At 34.4% G+C, this 23,404-nt stretch overlaps 1 long non-coding RNA gene across 2 annotated transcripts in view; it reads left to right on the forward strand.

Annotated features, from left to right (window-relative positions):
• Positions 1 to 19,143, forward strand: part of LOC143229015 (uncharacterized) — a 38,769-nt gene extending 19,626 nt beyond the window's left edge. Inside the window, exons 2-3 of one of the 2 annotated variants that reach the window (XR_013015604.1) lie at positions 5,193 to 5,713; positions 18,027 to 19,143. This is a non-coding gene — a long non-coding RNA (uncharacterized LOC143229015). Of the gene's footprint in view, positions 1 to 5,192; positions 8,143 to 18,026 lie in introns of those variants that run through there. The other variant, XR_013015603.1, reaches the window with a different exon arrangement.
• Positions 19,144 to 23,404: the final 4,261 nt, after the last annotated feature.

Consider the following 23,404-nt stretch of genomic DNA (forward strand, 5'->3'; position numbering starts at 1 on the left):
TTATATGATATGTTCTGTTTCTACAAGATAAGCCTTGCTAAACAAGAAAACTCTCAAGGTTTTTATATGTTATGTTATGTTTCTACAAGATAAGCCTTGCTAAACAAGAAAACTCTCAAGGTTTTTATATGTTATGTTATGTTTCTACAAGATAAGCCTTGCTAAAGAAGAATAAAACTCTCACGGTTCTTATATATTCTGTTTCTACAAGATAAGCCTTGCTAAACAAGAAAACTCACGGTTCTTACGTGATATGTTCCTGTTTCTACAAGATAAGCCTTGCTAAACAAGAAAACTCTCAAGGTTTTTATATGATATGTTATGTTTCTACAAGATAAGCGTTGCTAAACAAGAAAACTCTCAAGGTTTTTATATGATATGTTCTGTTTCTACAAGATAAGCCTTGCTAAACAAGAAAACTCACGGTTCTTGCATGATATGTTCTGTTTCTACAAGATAAGCCTTGCTAAACAAGAAAACTCTCATGGCTCTTATATGATATGTTCTGTTTCTACAAGATAAGGCTTGCTAAACAAGAAAACTCTAAAGGTTTTTATATGATATGTTCTGTTTCTACAAGATAAGCCTTGCTAAACAAGAAAACACTCAAGGTTTTTATATGATATGTTCTGTTTGTACAAGATAATCCTTGCTAAACAAGAAACCTCACGGTTCTTACATGATATGTTTTGTTTCTACAAGATAAGCCTTGCTAAAGAAGAATAAAACTTTTGCGACTTTTATATGATATGTTCAGATTCTACAAGATAAACTTTGCTAAAGAAGAAGAAAACTCTTACAGTTCTTATATATTCTGTTATTACAAGATAAGTCTTGTTAACATGAAGAAAACTTTTACGACTCTTATATGATATGTTCTGTTTCTACAAGATAAGCGTTGTTAACATGAAGAAAACTCTCATGGTTCTTATATGATATGTTCTGTTCCTACAAGATAAACCTTGCTAAAGAAAAAGAAAAATCTCACGGTTTGTACATGATATGTTATGTTTCTACAAGATAAGCCTTCCTGAACAAGAAAACTCTCATGGTTCTTACATGATATGTTCTGTGTCTACAAGATAAGCCTTGCTAAAGAAGAAGAAAACTCTCACGGTTCTTATATGTTCTGTTTCTACAAGATAAGCCTTGCTAAACAAGAAAACTCTCATGGTTCTTATATGATATGTTCTGTTTCTACAAGATAAGCCTTGCTAAACAAGAAAACTCTCATGGTTCTTACATGATATGTTCTGTTTCTACAAGATAAGCCTTGCTAAAGAAGAAGAAAACTCTCACGGTTCTTATATGTTCTGTTTCTACAAGATAAACCTTGCTAAAGAAGAAGAAAAATCTCACGGTTTGTACATGATATGTTATGTTTCTACAAGATAAGCCTTGCTGAACAAGAAAACTCTCAAGGTTCTTATATGATATGTTCTGTTTCTACAAGATAAGGAAAACTCACGGTTCTTGCATGATATGTTCTGTTTATAAAATAACTTGTGGTGCTCTCTTCTTCATCTTCTTTTAACAGTGTTATTTAACATATTCTCCTTTACACACGTCTTTCCACGTTCTTGATGTTAAACTGCACGTTATTATTGTATACTGATTTTTTTCATGCAGTAAATTACATAACTATAATTTGAAAAAAATTAGGAGTTAACATTATATTATAAAACGGTTTGTCAGTTTCAAAATTTAGTTCAAAGCTATACAACAGGCTATCTGCGAGCAGCGAAAAGGCAGCTAATCATCAACACTCTTCGCCAAATGTTGGACTACTTTTATATGATCGAATAGAGGAATTCGACTGACGGACTGGGTCACGTGTGGTTCATTTAAAAACGAATGGAAAGACTGTATTTCTTTTAAAATGAATAAAGAATATAACAGTCTTTCAAAAACAAAAATCCCATGTTATTCAGCGACAAAGAAAATAATTTAAAAACAAACAAAATAGAATTTATAGAGTTACACAGGAAGGTGAACGTACAAACTTTTCATGGCTGAATTATTTCTGAACCTATATTTTGATCGGAACCTAGTAAGAAACCTCAAGGACAGGGAGTTTGTTATTACTTCTTCATACTTCGCTAGAGCAGAATGGGTGTAATAAGAGCGCTTTGGAAAATATAGAATTATACGTTTATTTAAAACTATGCTATACCTTTTCAAATCTGCACCATAGAAATTCGTTTAACACTGTCTTACCATAACACCGTTTGCGTTAAAGTATTTTTACCCTGAACACGTTTTTTGCACGAAAGATAGTTTTACTATCCTCCCCCCCGGAAAAAAACAACAACTTGTTACGCTTAAGTTATTTTTAGCCAACGCTTTATTGAAGTTATTCGGAAAAGTGAAAAGTTACCTATTTGTTTAGAGTAAATTCATATCTTGTAGATTCGTGCTTGTCTGCTGTGAAGTGAAAAGCTGCTCATTGGGACATTTGCGCTTTAGACGATGCCGCAGGAATCGAACCGTGAATTTTAACAATATATGTCCTCAAGCTTTCTTCTGAAGTACTGGGGTCTTGTGGTTTATTAAAAGAAACATAACTCTCAATAGTGTGTCTTTCTATCCCTCTTTAATAGTTGATATGACTCTCCACCCCCTCTCAAACAATTGATGTAACTTTCCACTTCTCTTAACCAATAGATGAGCCTAACAGACAAGTAAAATCTTATTTTATTCTGTGCGAATACTAGTAATGTTTGATGTCTTGTCATGAAGTAGAATATCCAGTTTATAAATACGTATGTAATACAACAAACAGGAGTTTACATTCGTTTTTTTGACGCTTCGGTTGAGTTAAGGATATATGACTTGAATATAAAAGTTTAAATAAAATAACATTAAGATGACTTTCGTTTTTTACCACTACGAGATCAAATTTTATTAAGGGATATGGAACTGCAATAATTTTGAATATATCTAAACGTTTCCTTGATTGCCTTTCATAATAATACCTATTCATAATAATACCTATTTCTTTGATAAGTAAAAAAGGAAAGGCTTCAGAAATAATTACGGACATTAAACAAGATCTTCATAGATCTTAAACAACGTTTTATATCTAATAGGACTTAAAAATGGGTGAACCACTATAAATCATTTCCGTCGTATCGCGCCATCTGCGTTGGCTATATTTGAAGCCGTACAAAAATTGCTTCTGTAAAATTTAAATCAATGTATTGTAATTACAACATAGATTGTTTATGCAACATTTGTGCACTCTTTCTCATGAATGTGATTGATACACGTTCATAAAGAAAGTTCATCAGATGAAAAACTAGCCTGAAGCTAAGCCTACTTTTGGCGGCTTCTTCTTGATCCTTCTTAATTGAGCATACAGCAGTTATGTGTGTGTATGTGTTTTGTGTGGGTTTTTTTTTTTAGATTTTAGAAACTACGAAATGGATGGATTATGTCATGCTATGTGGTCTGTGACCTTGCAGCTCGATCATGGTCAATGAGAGTTGACAAAATGTTAAGTGCCTATGCCTGTTTTAGTTGTTTTTTTAGGCTCAGTTTAGTTATACGGCATAAGGGATCATTTGTACGTTTCACGATATTTGTTCTACTACCTTATGATAATTGTAAAATATTGAGTGCAAATAGCAATATACTTACTTGGCTATATATATTTTTTAAAATTACACAATAGATAAAATTAAAAACAAAACTATTTTTAGTAACAAAGTTAATTTGCTTCAACTTGTTTATTTGTTGTTGAGCTTAAAACTACACATTAGGCTATCTGTGTTGTGTCCACCATAACTATTAAAACCCGATTTTTAGAAGTGTAAGCACTCGGACTTATCTCTGAGCCACTGGGTTCGACGAAAATACGTATTATTTTCAAGTCATTTTGGTATTTACCAATATATTTCGTAATAGACAGAGAAACAACCGCTAGACAGACATCACAGTATTTTAAGAGCAAAATGGTTTTAAAGCAAAGATCACTTAATGAAATACCAAAATCTTAACACAATATCATTTACAAAACAATAATTTTCCTACGAGTCTGAAATTAAATATTATAAATCTCCAAGCTTACTATTTATTCTTAACGTTAGCGTATGTATATTATAGAAAAAATTAAAGTTTAGTGTGTTAGCATTCCTTGGTAGTAAGACCAATACAACGTAACTGTAGCTTGTCAGAGCTTCTGAAATCTTTCAAACAAAGGAAGAATTACAACTTCTCACATTTGGAAAGTTGTTTATGAATTTGTTTTTTCGCTTTAGAGAATCGAAACCTGAATTTCAGCGCTGTACGTAACGTAATTTCTATACAATGAGATATTAAAGAGAATTAGGAACAAATAATTTATTTTGTACATAAAAGTGTTCAAAAGTGCCTTTCCTGAAACTCGTGTCAGTGCTGTTTGGAGTCCTTCCAAAGGAGAGGTCACTGCAGTAAACTAAGACACTTTCGACACTTCAGCTTAAAGGATGGGCCCTTTAATCTTGTTGAATTTTCAGAAACAACAACAAACACTTCACCAAGCCCCGAAGGTAGGCTAGGTGGGTCATCTTTTACAGAAACCCGTGATGGCGTGCGGTAGCTCATAGCACAATAGGCTGTATCGGTGACAGAATGAAGACCACTCTAACTAAACGTGTTGTAAAAACGAAAGGCCAAAAAAAAAACAAAAACTGTAGGGCATAAACCGAAGTGTTTCTTATTGCCAAGTTGTCAGTAGGCTGTCGACAGTTGGGTTGAACTACTCTCCCCCTCTTCATCTCCACCTCTTTGTCGCGACTTTTGTCTCAGAGATTATAAATTGTGATATGTATTGTGCTGTTGTCCGTCGGCACATTTCTAAACCCTCCTATAGCAATCTGCACTTTCATTTCTATGAAAACCTAAAATAAACCAAATTATTACCGGGAAAGAACGTTTTGGTTTGTACATGAGATTTTTTTTTTTTATTTTACATATTGGTTAATTACTACTTGTATTAACAGAATATATTCTGGACAGTCAATCAGGTTTAAAGTTATCTAAAACTGTAATTAATAATTGTGAGCACAATAATGCTTAACCAATAAAATTTCTTGTTTACATATTTTGTTGTCTTTTTTTCTAACTTTAATTCATTTTCCAGTTTCAAATCCGTTCAAATAAGTTTGTGATTAACTAGTTTCTGAGTTTTTATGTTTCTCTCACCAAAACAGCAATCATGAATCAAGCAGAATCCTCTTACCAGAACAGCGATCTTTAAACACACAGAACTCTCTTACCTGAAGAGCAATCCTTAATCAACTAGAAATTTCTCATCAGATCAGCAATCCTCAACCAAGCAGAACCCTCTAATCAGAACAGCGAACTTAAATCAAGCAGAACCATCTCATCAGGACAACAATCTTAAATCAAGCAGAACCCTCTCATCAGAACAACAATCTTAAAACAAGCAGAACCCTCTCATCAGAACAACAATCCCAAATCAAGCAGAACCCTCTCATCAGAACAACAATCTTAAATAAAGCAGAACCCTCTCACCAGAACAACAATCCTTAATAAAGCAGAACTCTCTCATCAGAACAACAATCCCAAAACAAGCAGAACTCTCTCATCAGAACAACAATCCCAAAACAAGCAGAACCCTCTCATCAGAACAACAATCCCAGTTATTTTATTCCTTTGGGCATTAAAAACGTGCGTTTACTCTGTGGTAGAATTCTGGATGTCAGAACTGGTGAGTGAAGTTCGAATCAGCGCGATTACCACAAAATAATACCAGTACTTTCAACTGTAGGTGCGTTACATGAGCATAGATGTTAGATGATGTTGACGGTTTGCATTCACCTCTGTTCAGTGCTTCAAAATTAAGGACAGCAGCAAATAACTTCCCCGTGAACACAAAATTCATACAGTTGGGGCTTTTGCCAATACGTACTGATAGTAAATGCTAAATAAACTCATAAATGCTTGATCCAGTGCTGTGAACAAAACTTTTCTTCTCAGTTAAATAATTTACCACTCATATTCTTTAAAATTTTAAGTGCAATTTTAACATGAATTATGCTTTTGAATTGAAACTGAAAAAATTCTGAGTAACTGACTTTTTTTAAAACGCATATATATTAGTCTTAGCTCTATAAAATTCAAAACAGTAATGTTCTACTAAAAGACCAGAAAAATTAACTTTGAACATTTGGAGTTAACAAACAGGTGTATAAATTAACTAAATTGAAGGTTATATATTTTTATTTTCGTGGATTAGTTTGGATATGGAAAGTTTTTATCTTTTCTTAAAGTAACATTGAGGTGGGCTATTGTTTGTTTGTTTATGAATTTCGCGCAAAGCTACACAAGGACTATCTGCGCTAGTAAGACTAGAGGGAAGGCAGCTAGTTATCACCAACCACCGCCACCTCTTGGGTTACTCTTTTACCAACGACTGGTGAAATTGACCGTCACTTATAACGGTTCCCCGCGGCTAAAAGGGCAAGCATATTTGGGATGACGAGGATTCGAACCCGCGACCCTCATATTAGAAATTGAAAGTCTTAACCCACCTGGCCACGCCGCCGTAGAAGGTGAGCGAAAAATTAGCTAGTTGAGAACACTACGCAGCAGTGCAAATACACACTTTCCAAATAAAATCTGGAAAATGCAATTTACTTTGCGCTTGCAACATGGCATTAACAACGTTGTAGGAAAGTAGACATTAACAACGTAAGAGATAGATTAAAGACTGAGAAAAGAAAAACACGTTGCATAATCTAGGAGTTAAAGCGAAATTTTGATTTATTACTACTTTGAACACAACAACAAACCCCCGATGGATTTAAGCCATAGTGAGATAGTAGTAATTCTATGGATGTACAACCCTAAAATCCGGGGCTCGATTCCCCATGATGGATACAGCAGACAGCATAGCCCAATGTGGTTAAAACAAAACTGATTTTCACGTAAGTTGTTTGCTGCCATCTAGTGCCAATAACAAGGACTAAATTAGACAGAGTAAGTAGTTGTAACATTCTTGAGTCACGTTATATATAAATGTGTACCATACTTCCTTTTGGCTGCCTGAAGAGTTTTAGATAAAAACATCATTTGTATATATATCAAACTGGCGATAACACTGCTTATGTAGGGATGGCTCGGATTGTTCATCGAAACTGTATTTTAAATATATCTTTAATAGGTCATCAGAACTCTACAATACTATACAGTATTTTACAACAATATCTATGTAATGACTACGTCACAAGTTCTGATAACATCTGTAAATATCATAACAAAAAGATGGGATTTCTTGTTCTTCTTGCTTCTGTTTCTTGTCATACCTACAACATATATGGTTGATAATTCAGGAACCAAAACAATAGTGTCAACCAATTTCACTGAGGTGACATAGTTTCAAACGTAGTATTCGCTTTAATAACTATTATTGATGAGTTAAAAAGTCATAATTCTAGTGTAAACGATGTTATCATTAGCCCTTGAAGTTAGCTTTCTTACAAGACTTTGGTGTTCCTATATAAAGCTGTAGTACAGGGCGAAACAGTAATCACCAGCTAAAAATAGATAAACGATAAACATTACCATTGATTTGTTTGTTTGTTTTTGGAATTTCGCACAAAGCTACTCGAGGGTTATCTGTGCTAGCCGTCCCTAATTTAGCAGTGTAAGACTAGAGGGAAGGCAGCTAGTCATCACCACCCACCGCCAACTCTTGGGCTACTCTTTTACCAACGAATAGTGGGATTGACCGTAACATTATACACCCCTACGGCTGGGAGGGCGAGCATGTTTAGCGCGACGCGGGCGCGAACCCGCGACCCTCGGATTACGAGTCGCACGCCTTACGCGCTTGGCCATGCCAGGCCATTTCTATTGGAACCCTAATGTATTTAGAACTTGGTTATAAATACAACCTTACTATGTCTGTTGAAACACTGTATTATAAACCAATACAAACAAGATAGTAGAGTGGCAAATGCAATTGCTTTTTGAAAGATCGACGTTAGCCATTCTTACACATACACTGTTTCATTTTTAATTTTTTTTCTGTCTATCATTTCCTTGTATGTTGATCATTTCGGTTTCGAAATAAACTAGCTGACCGAAGACGGTGTATATGTATTTATGTCATTAAAAAGAGAAGCAGCCAACAAGTACGTTCAGTATCTTAATTTGTTTGGTAGCTGGATTCATCTAAAAAAAATCTTCAAACACATTTTTTTTTCATTTCAGGGGAGAAAATAAAACATGGAAAGAAAAACAGTTTCCTTTGGAAACCTGAAAAACTATCTTTACATGAAATCTCATCGATTCGCTGAACTGCTTATACTTCGCGCTTAATGAAATTCATCACGGTTCATCATTTTATTCGTAAAATTCGCCACGTTTTACTCCTGTACTGATGCAAAAAATTTACTCAACGTGCTACTGGTACGCTCATTTTAACATTGCTTAATAAGTATATTCACTCCCTTCCACACTAACTGCTTTCTCATTCGTTATCGTATCACTAACAACTTCACTCTGCAGTCTCTCACTGGTTTGTTACTTTCATCATGCCTAAATCTCTCTTCAGCCCAATAAAATCTTCACTCTTTTCTTGTCTTCTTATTGGTATGTAAAAAAAGATCCCTAAAAAAACGAACTCACCATTTGTTAAGCGCCAAGCTACACAATGTGTTTGCTTCCTGTAGTCTGTTTATCGCGGGTATCGAAAACCAGCTTTTAGCTTTATATGCCCTCAGACTTGCCGCTGAGCCACCATGAGGAAACCTTGTCAAATCTAAACGTGACAAACGAACTAGAGAGCGTATGTGTGTGTGTGCTTGTTTTCTTATAGCAAAGCCACATCGGGCTATCTGCTGAATCTACCGAAGGGAATCGAACCCCTGATTTTAGCTTTGTAAATCTGCAGACTTAGCCGTAGAGGGTGTATTCAGATGATGAACTATTTCTAGTGAACTAGGTAGACCGTGATAATTTCAGCTTTCTTGGTATACTGTCTGAATAATTGTTAGTAAGTTAAATCTATTAAGCGTAATAAAACACTTGAAAACAACTATTATTAACACCATTGTGTTTTTTGTTGTTCTAGTAAATTATCTATGTAAAGGACTCGAAATATAATTGTGTAATAACTTCTACCAGAAGATGTGCTAAAATACTACAATGATAATTACAATTAACAATAAGTACCTTTACTTATTAGTCACAGACAAATTACAAAAAGCTTCTATGACCAACCTGTTCTTAACCATCAGATGAATATCCTCGCTGATGTCGGTGTTTCGTCCGTAACAAATGTTTAAGGATCCCATTAAATAAGTAATTACACAAACTCTTTGGATCTACATTATATCTTTTAACCCTACTTTTTTTTCTATACGTGAACACTATGAATTAACCAGTTTCCAAAAAATAAAAAAAGGTAAAATTTGTTTTCAATGCGTAACCTAAATATATATTATTGAGATTACGGTTTGTCTTGGGGCGCGGGTTGGCCTCGTGGGAAAGTTTTGGATTTCGGAGCTGACAATCAGGATTTTAATACATGCAGCACCACTGAAATATTACTCGCACTTTACGCTGTGACTGTGTCATAAGAGTGACAGTCAAACCTCTGGCACGTATACGGTACAAAAAAATCAGTTATAAATTCTGTTCGTTTTCTGTCACAAAGAAGAACATATGAATTGTTTTTCAACAAACAGCAGTGTGACTATAATTGGACTATACAGCGTGATAAATGGTTACAAGACATAAATGCAGATAGAGCGCTACATATGTGGATATAAATTACACTAACAGACTAGTAAAAGCTAAGTGAGTGAACTCTCAAAAATACAGTTGTGAACGTTAGTATAACATACATACAAGGTCGTTATTGATAAAAAAAAAGCCGTAATAATTTATTTGTATGCAAATTTAACCCACTACTCAAACACTTATGTCCGTTGATAGGCCAGTAGTAAGTTTACACACTTACAGCTCTAAAATCCGGGATACGATTCCAAGCGGTAAACAGAGCGCAGACAGTCTATTTTGCAGCTTTGCGCTAAAAACATAAATACCTTTCTCCAAAGCTTTATATTAATTTTCCTACAGTTTATTCTTTTCAATGATATACTAGTGTTATGTAACGAAAATGTTTTCATCACTGACCACGATGTTTATAGAATCATCGGATCTTTCAATGAAAGTATTTTCTTTGGCCATATTATTAATATACTGTTCTCTATAAACATTTATCTGAATTATACAAATAACATTTATCCACATATCTTCTTCGTCGTACAACCGTTTCTAAGGCTAAGTATTTCATGCATTATGAATTTCTTCATTTTCATAAAGGTATTTATTATTAATGATTTTTAAGATACCCAACTAAGTCTCAAACCGATAAAAATACTAGTCCTGAAATTATATATGATTTAAAACCACAAAGTTCCATTTCTGAACCTATAGTATAGTGCTAACTATAAATATTCTCGTTTCTGAGGCCTTGTTGACACCCAAACTGGATACATTCCAGTTTCTAAAACCACGTTGGGTCATACACTAAAGTTTTTCTCATTTCTTAGACCTTGTTGACTGGAATGTATCCATGTTGGGTCATATTTTAAGTTATTTTATGTAAGGTTCTACTAACCCTAAAACGCACTCTAAAACAAAACCTACAAGGTTAAGGAAAGAAATTTAAGCAATTAAATAGAAAAACATAACAAGTTTAGTCTAAAACTTCACATTATGGCATGTATCTTAATAACACTTGACGTGTTTCTGAACATTTCAAACAAAATATTTTCTAAGTATGAGAGACGTACCTCGTAGGTTGGCTAACTCTGTTTCAGAATGTTATCATAGTTTCAATGAATAAGGACGTCAAGAAAAGCCAATCTGCTCTTTTAAAATTGCGTATTGTAAGTATTCCAATATATCACCATCGACACCATACATGTGATTAAATACAGGGATGTGCTAACTTTCAGCACTTGTAATAAGTATTCCCGCAAAAAAATTCTAAAATATTACGAAATTTATATTGAAATGACAACTGAAATAGACGAAAAACAAAACACAAAATAAACATTTGCATCATGGTATAGAATATATGTCGCAACAGACTTTGTATGGATGAAATATATGTACATAATTCGTCTGCAAATTTTGAGTTATAAATAGATCCTCAAAAATATGGCCCATTAATTTTGTACAGATAATATGTAAAGTGAAGAACCAATACACACCTGTGTTTCTGATCCACGTTTGTCAGGGTGAAGGTAAGATGCTTCCTTTTCAGATGGGGCTAGTACCATCCACGTAACTGTTTGAAACTACACATCAAAGTCACTTGGCCAGAGATTCACGCACCGTGAAGGGTGTAACAGGTAATGTAACTGCTGCAGTTGTGGCACGCATCTGAAGTTAACAGTGCTTAACCTCAGCCTCCTCGTGACCAGTTCGTCCTCCACAGTTGTAGTAGGTGTCTCCACAATATGTGTCATATAAAACTATGACTTTTTTTATACAGTAAGTGGATAATGGGGGCGAAGCAGGGGAGTGTCCTAAAATAATAGAGTACACCAATATTCGTCTGTTTCAAATAATCCTTCTTGATATGTTTCCCAATTTTATTTACTAAGTTTGTCTGTTTAAGGCCAAGCCACACGGAGCGATCTGTTGTGTCAATCGAGAGGAATGTAACCTATATTTTGGTGTTGTAAATATGTAAACTTACCTTTTGCACATCTGGGGGCTTTTATTTTTAAAAAAGGTCGATAATTTTCTTTATTTGTTTTCTTACATCGAAGCCACATCGGGCTGTCTGCTGATGATCGATCCAATTAATGCAGATATCTTCCCTATTTCCATATACATTTATTAATATAGTATTTTAGGTTATATATTTATACACAGTACAATAATCAGAATCAGTTGCTACAGTGAAATGTAGGCGTTTCAAGTAAGGTCGGGTTAATTTTGGTTTTCACTGAATGATCAGATACGACTCAATGAAAGGCTTATTAACTTAGAGAAAGAGTTACAAATGTCTATTGTCCGAATGATTGTGTTGGTTTCTAGTGCATCAATCTTCTGACCTGCACTTCTGAGGTTCGCGCCACAGCCGTAACTTTCAGCTGTGAGTGCATCTCACAGTGTATCTCTCTATTCGGCTAATAGTAGCCATGTGGGCGACAGATGCTGCTTTCTCTCTAGTCAGAAGTTTAAATTTAGGGAAAGATACTCCTGTTACTAGTGGCCTCTTAACCTGACCATTTAGTCTGTGTGCATTAGATGCCGTTGAGTTATAAAAAAAATGAGTTAAAATTAATACAACTGTAACAAAGGGTTAACATTGTGTTTGGTGATATGCTATTAATATCATAAATAAAAAAAATATTTTTACTGTTTCCGCTACTTTAATTGAGTTTCACAATTTTCGTTTACAACTGATCATTAAAAGCTTATGATTAAACGTGATCTAAGTATATAGACCCGACATAAAAATTCTTCTAGAGTAACCAAAGTAATATTTTATAATGAACTGACTAAAAATGTATGACTCCATAAATCAACCCACAATAGAAATTAAAACCTATAATGATTAGATGAGCTAAATTATCAGTTGGATGTCTCAATGTTAACGACATTTTCGGTCATAATCCCAATAATGTCTCGCATGGTTCGCCAACTTGGGAGACTTAGGTTTGTATGGAAATCCGTATAGTAAGCCAAATATGGAAAATAATCTTTGTATGTATTAAAGTCATTTTTTTTCCAAAATTCACATTCAAAATATTCATAATTATTTTAACCACTATAGCAATTATACTCATGAAATTGACTATAAAGATAAGTGTAGTAGGCCCTTTGCTCACAAAATACAAAAGTATTCATACGTTTGCAGCAGTAGCAGTATACTAGATGGCTCTGTCTAGAACTATGTTTCTGGTTTATCACTGATACTTCTAGAAATACGTAACTCCAGTATGAGAATCAAACGATGGCGAGTAATTACTTAAAACCAATTTCTTTATCCCAACTTTTATTACTTTGACATTCCAACAGAATCAGTATCAGGTAGACAGAGAACGTGATGATAGATATATGTGTATGTATTCATACCTGTCCCTCACAGCCATAATAAGTATGAGTTTAATAAAATACGCATGTAAAATTTGGAATTAAATAAACTATAGTAATACAATAAAGATAACTTAGAGAACTTACTGTGAATAGATCACCATACGTCAAACTTCCCCCATATTATCAATTCAGGGGTGAATATTCTACAGTAATAACTGAATATAATCAAACGTTAAAATCTAGACGAATGGCATGAGGTACGTTCACGTGCATGTACAATTACAGTAAGAGGTTAATTTCATAAATAATTAAGTCTCAAGAATAATTAATAAAACACCAAATAGTATTAAAATATACTAATTTAACGAAGCTAGTTACATCAGGCTCTACTATATGATGTACAGCAAAAGATAACACTTAATGATTGGCTTACAAACTAAAATTGTTCCTCATTAAATTAAAATTCCTAAGAAATTAAAAAAAATAGGGCGTAATCGTGAGAGTTTTATCTCCTCATAAACGGTAACAAGTGGAATGTTGAATTTACCACACAACTGAATCGTGAGACTTTTATCTCCTCATAAACGGTAACAAGTGGAATGTTGAATTTACCACACAACTGAATCGTGAGAGTTTTATCTCTTCATAAACGGTAACAAGTGGAATGTTGAATTTACCACACAACTGAACACTTGATGTCTAGAATACTGTATAAGTTTAAGATCAAAATATCGAGTCATTTAGTGTGTAAAGTAAAGTGACGGATCCAGAAGGAAAGTTAGAGGAACTGGCTCCCTCTTTTTTCTTTTTTTTGGCGACAATAAAAATTTTGTATGTAAATATCCATTTTATGTATTTGCAGACTCATTTTTGGTTTGCATTTAAGTTGAGCCAACATAAACTCCCAGACTCACCCCCTTCCTCCATAAGCGCTTGCTCGCTCGCGGGTCCCTTTGCACCCTGTTGTGGGGTTCTCCCTTTTTGTCCAATTCTGGATCCGCCACCAAAGTTCTGAGATGAAATTTTATAAGCCTAATTTTATAATTAACATGTCTGGTTAAAATAAGACAAATTTAAGTTAATACACAAAATGTAGCTGATCAATGTTATACGAAGTATCAATCCTCTAATTCGAAGTTCGGGCCCACAAACCACTAAACCACACTCAAAGTACATTGTTACTCTAGGCTACTAAATATATATATACACATTGACAGTTATACATCACTTCCAGATTGTGTTTTATATCACACAGTTGCTGTTGCTTTCAAGTTAAGCACAAAACTACATAATGGGCTATCTGTGCTCTGCCCACCGCGGGTAACAAAACCAGGATTACAGTGCGATAAACCCGCAGACACACTGCTGTACCACTCACTGGTGGACTACATCACACTGACTGATATAGAATGCATCGTTTCTATACTTTTTATAAAAACTTATATACTAGAAATATATTATGCAAACGTCAAGACAATTACATCCACAGGGAGTTTGCGGGTGGATGAACTTAAGCCTCAGACTTTTTTTTTTTTGCTCTTATGCCCGTAGAGTGCCTTTCTTCTCAGTCATAAAAATGTCCAAAATTACTAAAAAAACACGACTGATAACCCTATCCGTTTCACAGGCCCTATTGTCTCCCCTAACACCTCCACAACCTAAAAATAAAAAATTGCTTTGCGATACTTGAAAAGTGTCCTTTTTTCTCCACTTTATTGTCTTTTATTGTCCTCTGAACTTTTCTACTTGAGTCAACCGAAGAAAAACGTTGAATTAATCGTAAAATTCCTGAAGTGTAGGCTGTAAATATTAAAACTATTTGTTATTTCAACCACTATTTTAAACATTTGTGTTGTACAGTAATGTAGCATTCACACTATCGTAAGTTGATATTATTAATACCTGTTATTTGAAGAAGCCATTTTTACTGTGAACTATGAAACATTACTAATTCCCTTTCTTCAAAAAAAATAAACGTTATTGTAAGTATGACCTAGTCAATATTATCCTACTTACTTTGCCTCTGTACTACAGATATACTTGAACATTGCTAATAGGCTTTTATATTGCATGTCTAAAAGTAATTATTATTGCACGAATATTCCCGCTGTACACTGCCTGTAGCGCTTTCTTTCATGTGCATATATTTCTTTCTGCTCCGCCCCAAGCGGCCTAAATAGCACATTTTGTGAGAAAGCAAAATTATTACTCATTTCTGAAATGTCTGTCTTTCTATTTACCTGTCTGTTTACCTATATTTTTGCCTATCTATCTGTCGATCAGTCTTCTAATGCACTTATCTGTCTAGCTTTCTATTTAGTTAGAGTCGGGCAGAAATTCAAAGTCTCTATGTGTATTTGCATGCAACACGACATGAAATTAAAATGGACTGTTAACATTACAACATGGTTAACGTAAGCGTTCACCCTTAATCATATCACATTGTCAACCATGATGTAATTTTAACAGACATTACCTTCTGAGCGTGTTTCGTGTACATTTATTATTTTCAGTACAAATATATATATACTAGCTGTTTGACGCATGGAGAGAGACATAGGGTCCCCGGGAGGAAGCAACAACGAATGCTGACTGACCCCATGTCACTCCCGCGGTTTCCGAACTATGCTATAGAAATTTGCTAGAGGGAAATAGAATAGTAAGGGAGGCACATAAAGGGCCCCATGGGGTTACGTAGGGATCATATCTGAAAGCATTAGGGAGTACTTTAAAAGTTTAGAAACAGTATAGCGCCTAAGTCACACAGGGACTACTTGGGGTGACGTGGTGGGGTTAGAATTGAATGCAAAAAGGGTCAGATACTAACGCTAACTCCCTTAACCCTCCGCTACTTCTAGGAGTGCCTTAACTATGGTTCCGAAGTTTGGAGAGATCAATATAATAACACAGGAAACACAGTCCGGGTAATACCCGGAGGGTTACTTAGGTTATCCCATTCCTCGGTGGATGATTCCAAGTATACATGTTAAATTTGGTTGAGATCGGTCAAAAACTGAAGGCGTGAAAAGTGAATTCACACAATTTCATACAGACAGATTTTCCACTATAAATGTTGTTACTACAAACCGGTACACGTAGAATAATCAAGCATTTTTACCATACGTGGGTCCCACACAAAAAGTATAATTCGTATCTTCTTCAATTATCAGACGTTTCCATTGAAAAACGAACACATGTGAGATAGTACTTCATACTTGCTAAATGAAAGCATTTTTTTTTTTGTATTTAAAAATGATGTGTACGTATGTCTTAATATTTCCTATTTAGTAATTTAACAGCATTTGGCAATCTTCACTTGATGAGGGATGATTACTACTTAGTTTACTGGATACGATTTGCTTGAAGCTACGTCGTAACTCAATTGTTTCCTGAATACTGCTTGCATGAATTTACGTTGTAACTTGTAACTTAATAGTTTCCTAGGTACAGCCTGCTTGAAATTACATTGTAACTTTATACTTTCCTGAATAAAGCTTGCTTGGTGTTACGTTATTACTTAATAGTTTAATGGGTACTGCTTGCTTGAAGTTACATTGTAACTTAATACTTTCCTGGATACTGCTTGCTTGGTGTTACGTTATTACTTAATAGTTTCCTTGGTACAGCCTGCTTGAAGTTACATTGTAACTTAATACTTTCCTGGATAGTGCTTGCTTGGTGTTACGTTATTACTTAATAGATTAATGGGTACTGCCTGCTTGAAGTTACATTGTAAGTTAATACTTTCCTGGATACTGCTTACTTGGTGTTACGTTATTACTAAATAGTTTCCTGGGTACAGCCTGCTTGAAGTTACATTGTAGCTTAATACTTTCCTGGACACTGCTTTCTTGGTGTTACGTTATTACTTAATAGTTTAATGGGTACTGCCTACATAATGTTACGTTGTTACTGAATAATTTAATGGGTACTACCTGCATTATGTTACTTAATAGTTTAATAGTTACTACCTGCTAGATGTTACTTTGTTACTTAGTAGTTTAACAGGTACGACCTGATAGATGTTACTTGGTTATTTAATAGTTTAATAGGTACTACCTGCTAGGTGTTACTTGGTTACTTAATAGTTTAATGGGTACAGCCTGCTTCAAGTTACATTGTAACTTTATACTTTCCTGGATACTGCTTGCTTGGTGTTACGTTATTACTTAATAGTTTAATGGGTACTGTCTGCTTGAAGTTACATTGTAACTTAATACTTTCCTGGATACTGCTTGCTTGCTGTTACGTTATTACTTAATAGTTTAATGGGTACTACCTGCTTTAAATTACGTTGTTACTTAATTGTTTCTTATTATTATAGTGTTAATCACTTGTGCTATAAACATATCTATTTGGCGGTTATTCACTAGCTATGAAAACAGTTGTCTGTTGCTACATTCTTTTTGCACGATACTGTTGCACAGAATTAGCTGACGTAGTGTCAGATAACGGCCTTCCAATTTTGAAATACCCTGTCATCAGAGATCAAGTTTCATTGAAGTATTTCTGTGTAAATGCAGTTATCAACGAAAGTGTTTTGCCTTTCTGTTACAACACCCATGAGATGTTCACTAAAGAAAGTAAATAATTGTTTTTTATTGTTTTATATTTGAATCTTACTCGTTTTTGTAATTACTTTTTATTGGTTAAATCTGAAACTTACTCTTTTTTGTGCAAATTTCAGTTGTTTTATTTACTGCTCAGCTATAAAAGTACCAACTAGTTATAAAAATATTACCAACTTATGATTGGATGTATGCATAATAAGATCTATTATAATAAGATTTAAGCAAGTAGTAATTTAATTTAGAAAATAAAATATCACATGCTAATTAAAAGTTTTATATTGAGTTCAAATAAACAAAATTAAGCACTAAAGTTTCATAATAATATTACAATAGATTTCATAGTTTATTATAAAGCATGAAGACTTTTTTTTTTGTACACAGTTCAAGTAGAAGGACGACCAGTGCCACCTGTAAATTGCTTATCTTTTGAACTCCGAACACTGATTTGCTAACTGTCTTGGCCTCCTATACACGAAAAATTCAGGAAGATACGCATTAAATTTATATCTTCTCACAAGAAAAAAGTACACTTCTTTATGAAATCGTACAAGATTGTTTGTGTAGACCACGTGATATATTGACAAGCACAACGTGAAACTTCTATGTATTGTTACATCAACTGTATTCTTCCTGTTACGTCATAGGCCCAAGTGGGGAGTTAAGTTTTCCTTGCGAAAATTTTCCCACTATATTACCGGAAAGAAGTTTAGCTCCCTCGTCAGATCTGAATAGGTTCAGGTAACGGGTTAGGCTTAAGTGAAAGTCAGGTTGCTACCGTTAGTAACTCTGCGGGTAAAATTTCCCATACAAGAATCTTCCTGGGAGCTGTGTGCATCTATACAATAAGACATGTGTCCCGCTTTTACTCACACCTGACGTAACCTACGGATAAATCTCAGTCCACAGAGGAAAATAGGCACTTCCGTTTGATCTCAGATTCTATGAAAACACTCCACTTTCTCTGACAGAATCGCCTTCTACACATGCGCAAAAGCTAAGAGCTACTTGCACTTGGATCAGAAAGGTTGACATGGGATGAAACCCAAACAAAGGATCGGTCGTTTGAAAGCGTGAGGCTACTTTGCGTGTAGGTTTCTCACGCAGGCACATGAAAAATTCGCGACAGAAGGCAAAGGGAGCGTCACTCGTGTGCGTCCAGAAAGCACTGAAAACGGGGTTAAAATACGTCGTTTGTGCAGTACGTCATGACATTACATGACGACCCATTCTTCTCTTATTGACTTGTCGGATCATTCGGTCTTCTCAAAGTCAGTGCTCCAGAATTGCCCTTCCTCTCGGCCAGTAGGCTGTAAGTCAACACACGGACATCTAAGGTACCGCGGAGTTTTCCTTCTAGACTGCGTCAGAATTGCCTCTAATAATAATAATACAACCATAATTATTCAATTTCCAAAAATCTTGTTATATATGTATATAATAACAATCTATATTAAAAGTGGCTTTTCTACCTGTCATGTTACATTGGCATTAGAAAATTTTAAACATTCAAAATGTAAAACAGATACTCTCTGATGAATGTCATGTTTAATAATAAGATAAAAATACGCCTAAAACTGAACGTTAAAATAACCTACAGTTTGCTATATCATTATATATTTGAAAGTTTAAGATTCACATGATGTTTGTGTGAATGTTAATAATATATTCTACATAAACAGATCACTTCTAAGGTTCTAACAGAAAACTGGGAAGGAAAAACAAAATAAAAAAACAGAGGCATCATAACGCGGACCTATTAGGCATAGTCCTATAAGTGAAATTTCATGATACATCTCTCGTTCCAGCTACAACAACGCGCTCTACCAGAGCAACTGATAAAACAAACCATCTGTAAAACAGTACACTGTTTATTAACCATAGTTTTTACGTTTATAGAACGAATCTAATGAAAATTTAAGCCTGTAATAAGACCTAAAGCAGCTACATACAATTACCCCAGGAATACCTGTTTGTTGATTTAAGCACTGAAGAAATTTACCTTTCAGATCACTACAGCACTGTTTTGAAATTATCTGACCCGTATTTAAACTTTATTTACGAAGACTACACAATCATTTTCAATGATGAATGATTCCTTTTCATAATGTTTGTTTGTTTTTTGAATTTCGCACAAAGCTACACGAGGGCTATCTGCGTTAGCCGTCCCTAATTTAGCAGTGAAAGACTAGAGGGAAGGCAGCTAGTCATCACCACCCACCGCCAACTCTTGGGCTACTCTTTTACCAACGATAGTTGGATTGACCGCCACATTATAACGCCCTCATGGCTGAAAGAGCGAGCATGTTTGGTGCGACGGGGATTCGAACCCGTGACCCACATATTACGAGTCGAACGTCTTAATCCACCTGGCCATGCCGGGCCGTTCTTTTCATAATGAATAAGTAACTTACATGTACGTTATGTTGTACTTTCACGGAAAAACAACGATAAATTTACGGACTTACAACTCTAAAATGTAGGGTTCGATTACCCGCGCTGGTCACAACAGATAACCTACCTCTGAAAAAACAAGATTAATTGTAGTCGTTCTCATAAGCTACACGTTTTATTCTTTACCACTGGAAGTATAGGCGTTACTAATGGTTAACGTGCCCGGATTGTGAATCCAGTGATTCCAAGTTTGCGTACTGTAACCGCGAAAACGCACTCCACATTTTAGCCGATGGGTGCGCCATAAGAGCAGTGGTTATATTCCAGTATTTGATTAAAGTACAGTGACAATGGATGATGTTTACCTTTTATAAGCTGTCAGTTTAACATTAGGGACGACAACAATCAGACATCCCTTGTGTGTAGCTTTGCGCAAAAATTTAAAAGAAACAAATAAAACTTACGGCTAAACACCAGATGACATTTTGTTTTGACTTATTCCATTATCAGTGCAGGTACAATATAAGAAATTAATCTAAAAACTGAGTTCAAGTATTTGTTCACTATAAAAACCTGTTCAAACAACCGACAGTTAAGTTATGTCATGACACAGCTCGCTTCTTTTTTCTTTTTTTTTTCAGGATAAGTTTATTTGTTTCAGAGCAAAGTCACACTGGGCTATCTACTGTGTCTATGGCGGGAAATCGAACCACGGGTTTTAACGTTATAAATCCGTAAATTTATCGCCATCCCGTAAGAGAACATTGTTGTTTTATATTAACAGCTATAAATATATTTACGTTATTATTTATAAAAATAATAATAACAATCTATTAATTTCCAAAATAATTTAGAAACAACATCATCCACTCCTTGAGTAAGAAACTTTTAAAAATCGTATTATAAGTGTCCATTGTGTGTGATGTTACTATTAAGTATTTGGCACAACAGTGTTAAGAATGTTAGGTTCGGTTCTCACGATGTGGACAGACTTTCAACATTCTGATCGTGACAGCACTCATTAAACTAAATTCATACGTTGTAGAAGTGTCTTCCTCTCTTAAGGCTCTTCATCTCCAAGGTATTTTAATTACACTAGAAAGAAAAATTTTGAATTGTTATGTAAAAACAAAAAATGGCGTCTTTGTAACTTTAAACGATCGCCATCTTGTATTGGGATAACATCTAAAACGTGACTTTAATTATGATTGGTTAAGGATAATTAATAGACATTTATTTGTGGCTCACAAAGTTAATGGTCCTTGAGGACTGACGTTGTTTAGAAGTTTTATTTTTAATAGTTTGATCAACATAAAATGTAGAATGTGTCAAATGTTTGTGGTTTATTATCATGCCTCGAAACGAGGCGTTGTTCACGTTTACCAATTAGTTCTCTGTAAACTTCTACCATTAATAACTCAAGAACAGGAACTTGTTCCTTTTTATATGAATTGCGTGTGTGGATGAGAAATTAAAAACAAATTTGTTTAGTTGCACTTTTTGTACATGGAAATATATATACACTACTTTTTTAAAAAATATATATGTGTTAATCGTGTTATTTTTATTTCAAATATAACTAACCAAAAATTTATGCAGTGTAACAGTTTGAGTAAAATCGTATTATATATATGTGTGTGTGTGAGGCAGTGCGAAATGATTTAGTTAGGCATTGACAAGTTCAATAATGTAACATTATACGAATTGTCGTTAATATACTGAATGCAGAAATACCTTTATCTCCAGCTTTAGACTATACAATTCATAGTTTGAGTTGATTTATTACATTACTATGTTTTTATACGATTTGTATAATTACTGTCACCACCCCTCAAAAGAAAATGATTGTGCATGTTTCAAACGTTTTAAGCTAATCACAACAATTAATAACTTGACTGAAAGACAAAACAAAAAGTTTTGCGTTTGTGATACCAACGTGAATCAACCGGAACTATGAGAACTTACAAAAGTCCGGGGTTCTATTCCATTCGGTGTACAGGCCACAAAATATTCCATTTTGCGGTTTGTGGTTTAAAAACATAGCGTTAGAGATTTTAGAACGTTTATGAATTAAAATTACTTCAAAGGAAAACCTGTATTTGAGATTTTAGTCTTGCTCTTTAAAGCTTCTAAAATAATTTTGTTTTACATACAAAAAAAGAAAAGGAATTCGTGAACTTTTAACACACGAAGTCTTTTCAATATTTTTTCCGTATCATTTTATCCTTGATCTTTCACCCATGACATCACAAAACTGATGAACTCTAGAGCGCGACCTCTAGAATGCACTATGACGTCATAAAGAATCCTTTGGCTTTATCATACTTTTTTTGGCTAAGAAATGATTACATGAATTACATACCAAGTTTTTACCTTTTTTGTTTATAAGGTAAAAAGAGTATGAAATTTTAACTATTTGAAAAATCTGGATTTTTCAAAAACTTATCTCTTGAAGTGGAGGTTTTAATCGTTTTTATTTACTGTTGCGTTTTTAAAATCTTAATTAACGTTTATAAGGCGATTGTTTCGTGATAAAGTTGCTAACACTACCTGCTGCTAAGCCTAATTTAAAATTCTTTATCATAATAAAAGCAATTGACTTACATCACCTCCTGCCAACTTTTTACCAACGAATAGAGGGATTGACCGTCACCTTATAATACTCCCAAGTCTGACTGTACGATTATGTTCGACGCCGCGTTTCATTTATTACAAGATAATATCGTTACATTATATAATCTCCAGATGCACGCTTTCAACAGTGAAAAACTGGGCAAAGATGAATATTGTTTTTAACAACCATTAGAAAGCGAAGTTTGGTGTTGTAATTAATGTAAAACGTATAAAGTAAATTTCAATCATACGCACCTACGGTTTTCTTTAATTTTTCACCTCAATTTTTTTCCCTTAGCACAACCATCAAAACACGTCATTTCAGAAAAACAAAAGATAAAAATCTAGTCACGAATGTTTTGATTGAAAATAGCTTTTGCTTTGTCGAAACCGAAGATCATTTACGTCCAATTAGCTCGTCGCAAAGAAATTCAAAACCATTTGCAGGCAAGTCTTACCTTCTTTGCGCATCACTTATCGGATGGGAAAGATAGGAACGCTCCTAAAAGAGGGTTCAGGCCGAAAGAAATCAGGTTCTTGTAGAGTGTCACCTTTAAAATACTAAGCAGAAAACTGATAGAAAAAAATTCTATAATGAAGAGAACACACACATAGACTAGAGAGCTTGTGAAGCGGAAATACATCCGTTTTAGGAGAAAGTCTTATGAGAAGGTGTTCAACTTATGTTAAGGTTACTAAAGTATTCGATACTGATGTCACATTTTCTTAAAATTAATTTCATAGCTTTATGAAAC

The sequence above is a fragment of the Tachypleus tridentatus genome, chromosome 10 (genome assembly GCF_004210375.1).
Source record: "Tachypleus tridentatus isolate NWPU-2018 chromosome 10, ASM421037v1, whole genome shotgun sequence".
In the NCBI taxonomy this organism is placed as follows: domain Eukaryota; kingdom Metazoa; phylum Arthropoda; class Merostomata; order Xiphosura; family Limulidae; genus Tachypleus; species Tachypleus tridentatus.